Source organism: Microtus ochrogaster, chromosome 7 (genome assembly GCF_000317375.1).
Source record: "Microtus ochrogaster isolate Prairie Vole_2 chromosome 7, MicOch1.0, whole genome shotgun sequence".
NCBI classification, from domain to species: Eukaryota; Metazoa; Chordata; class Mammalia; order Rodentia; family Cricetidae; genus Microtus; species Microtus ochrogaster.
Genome location: NC_022014.1, coordinates 62857054 through 62862831, shown reverse-complemented (window position 1 = coordinate 62862831; position 5778 = coordinate 62857054). Strand labels below are relative to the sequence as shown.

Here is a 5778-nt window from a genome sequence, read left to right as displayed (position 1 = left end):
GCTCCAAAACCACAGAGAAACCCTGTCTCGAAAACCTAAAAAAAAAAAAAATAAAAAAATAAAAAAGAATAAATATAGTGTTTTAAAAAGCTGATACAGTGGTTATATCTTTTTTTTTTTTTTAATAAAGCCAGGTGTCATGGCACATGCTTTTTATGTATAGTCTTCTGTCTGCATGTATGCCTGCAGGCCAGAAGGGGACACCAGATCTCATTACACATGGTTGTGAGCCATTATGTGGTTGCTGGGAATTGAACTCAAGTCCTCTGGAAGGACAGCCAATGCTCTTAACAGCTGAGCCATCTTTCCATCCCCCAGTGGTTATATTTTACAAGGAGAATGCTAGTTAAGTAAGGGACAGATGGAAGCAAGATTTTCTTATATACATGGAAGCTTTTATGTATTCAGAATATCTTTAAGAAGTCAGTTTTGTCAAATGCTGCTGTCTCATTCAATGGACCACTTACTTCACTCCAAGTTCTTCCAGAAACCTTTAGATATTTATGTGTAGGTTACAAGAGGCACTGATAGGAGAGAGAATACTCAAAGTTCCATGACCCTGGTAGTGTGTTAAGATCTTTTTAAACATTATGGTACAATCATCCTTTACATCCACATGGACAGATTTCAGGACCCCTGTCAGATACCAAAATACATGCAGGCATAGAACTCTAGCACTCAGGAGGAAGTCTGAGGCAGGATAATGGTTAGAAGTTTGAGGCCAGTCTGGTCTACATAGCAAGCAGTTTGCCCCGCCCCAAGACTTAAGAAATTAAATTCAGAAACATTCAAGGGATTTCCCATGCATTCCCCTCAAATCATGTATTTTCAGAAAACACATTCTTTAACTGGCATCACCGTTTGACAGTTTCTGTTACCTATTCAGTCTGGTGGGCTGGTAATCTCTGATTGTGTACATTGAGTCAGGGTATATTGCTCACTTAGATTGCTTATTCAATTTGTAACACTCAGTTTTGCAGGTCCTTAATCTTTATAGCTGTTGGGAGTCGGCAGCTGTTCCGGCTTGGCCTAGAACTAGAGATGCTTAAGCATTCCACTTCCAGATACTTAAAGCAAGAAAGGTTACCAAAAGGTGGTGAGACCTAAGCTGACATCTTTGATGGCTTGCATGTGTTATTAAGGAACCTGACTTGAGCCGGGCGGTGGTGGCGCACGCCTTTAATCCCAGCACTTGGGAGGCAGAGGCAGGTGGATCTCTGTGAGTTCGAGGCCAGCCTGGTCTACAAGAGCTAGTTCCAGGACAGGCTCCAAAGCCACAGAGAAACCCTGTCTCGAAAAACCAAAAAAAAAAGGAACCTGACTTGAAAGGATGTTAATTTTATTGTGGAATAATGTTGCCAAGAAGATGAGAGTCGGTGGGTTTAGTGCTCTTACTTTTCTATTCTTCCTCTTGTTGATTTTTCCAGAAACTTTTACCTAAGGGAATTGCTATTATTATGTCATCACACAATTGTTTAAAAAATAATATTTATTTATTTATTTGCATATGGGTCTGTACGTGCATGCCAAAGCATGTGGCAGTCAGGAGCCAACTTACAGAAGTCGGTTCTCTCCTTTTACATGTAAAACCTGAAATTGAACTGAGGTTATTAGCCTTGGTGGCAGGTGTCTTTACCCACGAAGCTTTAGTTTTAGGGTAGAGAAGTGCCTTGCCAACAGCATATTCCTGACTGTTATTTAGGGCTGTGCTGTATCTGGGTGCTGCTTCTAGTAAGTTTGTTACTAACTTGGTAGGTTTCCCAGCCCCTTTGAGGGACTAAATAATTTTGTTTTGTTTTTATATTCTAAATGGAACTAATGTTTAAAATGAATGGAGTATTATAGTCTTAGCACTGGACGAACAGCCTACAAAGAGCCTTTGTGAGCTGACTTAGCATTGCTCTATAAGCATTCCTGCCAGAAACAAACAAAACAGCACAAGTTTAATACCAACCTTTTATTTCAAACACAGTCTTTTAAGGCATTTCTCATGTCTGAAATGTGTTTGTTCTGGGTTATGCTTCTGTTCTACTTCTGCCTTTTGACCTAATCAAAAAAATGGCATTATTATAAGGAATATAAGGTTTATTTTAGCAGCCTCACTCATGTAAGCAAAGCTAACTTATACTGTGCACCCGCACTGCAAAGTAGGCTCCACTGAAGGTCGAGAATTTGTGCTAGATTCTAGGCTGAGGACATTTCGATCTTTTAAACAGAACAAGAATACTTGGGATTTACTTCAATATTCATGAACTAGACAGTATTTCATGGCACATGGCTGAAATTGATCCTACTGCATTGAATTGTGGAAAGCAGCTTATTATTTTATCTTATCCTACTTATATGGGCTTCTTTTAGATTTTTTGTTTTGTTGTTTTTGTTTTTCAAGACAGGGTTTCTCTGTGTGTCCCTGGCTGTCCTGAAACTCACTCTGTAGACCAGGCTGGCCTCAAACTCAGAGATCTGCCTGCCTCTGCCTCCTGAATACTGGAATTAAAGGTGTGCACCACCACCCCTTGGCTTATTTTTGATCTGTGTGGGTGTTGGCCTGCATGTATGTTTGTGAACCACGTGGGCTTAGTGTCCATGGAATATGGAAGAGGGCCTCTAGAACTGAAGTTATAGGCAATTGTGGGCTGATATATAGGTGTTAGAAACAGAACCCTGGATCCTTTGGAAGAGCAGCCAATGCTCTTAACTACTGGGCTATCTCTCCAGCATCCAACTTTAGACTTTTACCCTCAAATAACTTTTTTGGGCAGTGGATGTGGGGCTTCGTGACAGGGTTTCTCTGTGTAGCCCTAGTTGTCCTGGAATTCTGTAGACCAGAGTGGCCTTGAACTCATCTGCCTGCCTCTAGCTGCCTTTGACTCCCAAGTGCTAGGATTAAAGGCATGTGTCCCCATCTCCTGGCAATACTCATGAAATTTAAAGGGGGGGAGGCATGGAGAAGTATTGCTAGCCACTTAAATGTAATCTCCCTGTATGATTTGATTGGTTTTGTTGGTTTGGTTTTGGTTTGTGTGTGTGTGACAGGTTCTGGCAGGCTCTGGCCCTAGCCTGCCTGAAACTTGTGAGAATCTAGGGTTACAAGTTTGTGTCATCATGTGTTTTGTCTTGTTTCATTGTGATAGGATCTCATACTGTGGTACATACTGGCCTAGAATTCATTGTGAATCTCATGGCAATCCCACTGCCACAGCTTTTCAAATACTGGGATTGCAGGTAAGTCAGGATGCCTACATCTATATACTTCCCCTTGAGATAGAAAAACTAAATTAATGACAATCCCCCAAGGCAAAAGAAAAACATTTAAGGATGAAATGAAAATTAAGATGGGGGTGTTATACAAATATGCTCAAATGCAAAAGCTCAAATTACCTAAAGAAACATTGAAGGAGAGAAACCAAGAGAGAGATGAGTCAGCCTTGAGAGCACCAGCTGCTCTTGCAGAACACCAAGCTTAATTCCCGACATAGTGGCTCTCAGCCATTTGTAACTCCAGTTCCAGGGGATGTAACTCTTCCTGCCTCCATAGGCACTCCACACAGGTGAAGTACAGACATACATGCAGGCAAAAGATCCATACACCTACAATCTTTTTTAATTAAAGAAAAAATTAGAAGGGGATACTTAAGTGGAGAGGATAATTTTTTTTTCTCTTACAGCTGTAAAAAATTTAAACAATTTTGAGCTGAAAATGAAAGCGAATTGGAGTAAGGAATAAGTAAGCTCTGTCTTAGGGAGTGGCCATGGGATATATAATCCAAATGATCCTTGTCCTGATGGCTTCAACTCAGTCAGGACACGTTGGTAACTTTCAAGGACAAATTGACCTTCACTCTAACAAGTAATGTGATAATGAGTGAGATTAATATGGTGTGCCAATGCTGGATTGGGTAACCACCTGCAGCTAGAAAACACAGGAAGCAAGGACAGATGTATTTCTCAGGTAAAAGGTAGGTAGGTACTTAATGTCCTCTCAGGGCATCAGGAACTTGCTATGATGCCATGGTTCAGGGGCTGAGCCTCAGCTTTGTAGTTTAGAAATTTGAGTTAGTAAACATACAGCCTAGTAGACTCTAAGAATTAGAATTATTCAAGCCAGCCTTACAAATCACAATACCAACTTTCTTTTTTCTTGTCTGTTTGTTTGTCAAGACAGGGCTTCTTTGTGTACCCTTGGCTCTCCTAGAACTTGCTTTGTAGACCAGGCTGGCCTTGAACTCCCAGAGGTCCAAGTGCTGGGATTAAAGGCATGCGCCACCACCACCTGAGATTGATTGGCTCAATTTTCTAATATTACAAAGAAAAATATGTAGATTGAGATTGTTTCTTTCAAAAGTCTTCAAGAAATAATCTGTATTTAGTTTTCAGAAAGAAATGTGTGTTGCCAACAAGTCAGCACACTCTGTACTGTAAGGCCAGTTGTATTTGGGTGCTGCTTTTGGATTTGTTGTGACTTGTTCTGTGACATTATCTGAGTCAGTTTACTTCTGCTTGCCTGTGTGTGCATCATAGGAGTGGTTTGGGCTTGAATACTTTGTAGGATCCTTCTGTGATCTATTTATTCTCACAGAATATTCATAAGGCCTGTCATGTGGAACATTATGCTTTTGAGAGAAAGAGAATTGTCACTATATAGAGGGTATTTAAGGCTGAGTGACTAGATGACATCATTAGGGAGAGAGTGTGAAGAGAACACAAAAAGGAACCTAGGACCAGGCTTTGAATAACTCTAAGAAGTAGAAGCAAACGGAGCTGTCAGTAGCCAGAGGAGTAGGGAAGAGACCCGACCCTTCACCTGCACCCAGCTAGGTAAGAGGCTCAGTAAGGTGTGTGTTCTTGCATTTGCCAGCACGGAGGTCATTAGTGCTCTTGATGAAAGACATTCCCTGATTCCCTCATCTGTGCAATCAGAAGTCTCGCGGCCATGCTGCTGAGGAAGAGTGTGTGCAGACTGTCCGCATGCAGCTGTGGAGAGTCGTGTCTGTGAATGGGGAGTCCTGGATGATGTTTATCTGCCAGAGAGAATAAAGAAGCCCAGATTGACGGCACAGAGAGAACCAAATGAGCTAAGTGAATTAAGTCTCTGGAAATGTGAAAGAGGGTTAGTGTGGGATGTGTTTGATGACACGGTCTGTTCCTGTGTGGGAGTGTGTCTTAATAGGACTGAAGACTCTCAAGGGCTGAGTTACATTCATGATGTCCAAGATCATCCCCAGTAGTGCCAAAAAAACAAAAAACTGTGTTGATAACTGGGAAAATGGATAAATATCAATTAAAGTTTGAGGTTTGGCATCTAAGATGATAACTGGCAGCCAGTGAACAATTGATAGGTCTTTATTGAAAAGTAAGTGAATTTAAAGTGGCTGTACTGTTGTTTTTTATTTTCCTAGCTGTGTTCAGTTGTTTAGACACATCTCAAAATGCAGAATTAATTCCAGGGAAATAGAAGCTTTGCAGAGTTAGTCCTGCAGTTTTGTGACAAAAGAAAATGTGTTTTAAATTAGGAATTAATTTCTGTTGAGACAAGATCTGGGTATGTAGTGGGGACTGTCTTCATTCTAGTGCTTCAGCCACCACGTGTTGGGATTACGGGTGTGTATCACCACAGCTAGCCGCTCCTAAATAAATGGTCAAAATGCAAAAGGGTGTTCGGTTTACTTGTGGCACTGGCTAGCAAACCAAGGCCTTGCATTGCACATTACCACTGAGCTTAACACCCAAGAGTTTCTGATGCTTCGGTAACCTGATGTGCAAAGCCCTTCTTTCTTT

The 5778-nt window shown here is 41.2% G+C and overlaps 1 protein-coding gene across 2 annotated transcripts in view; it reads left to right on the top strand.

Moving 5' to 3' along the window:
• Vmp1 (vacuole membrane protein 1) overlaps positions 1–5778 on the top strand; it is a 99761-nt gene that overhangs the window by 8631 nt on the left and 85352 nt on the right. Inside the window, exon 1 of one of the 2 annotated variants that reach the window (XM_013347563.2) lies at positions 4775–4818. The exons of the other annotated variant lie outside the window; for it this stretch is intronic. The gene's annotated coding sequence lies outside the window, so the exon portion shown is untranslated. Of the gene's footprint in view, positions 1–4774; positions 4819–5778 lie in introns of those variants that run through there. 2 annotated transcript variants of the gene reach the window in all.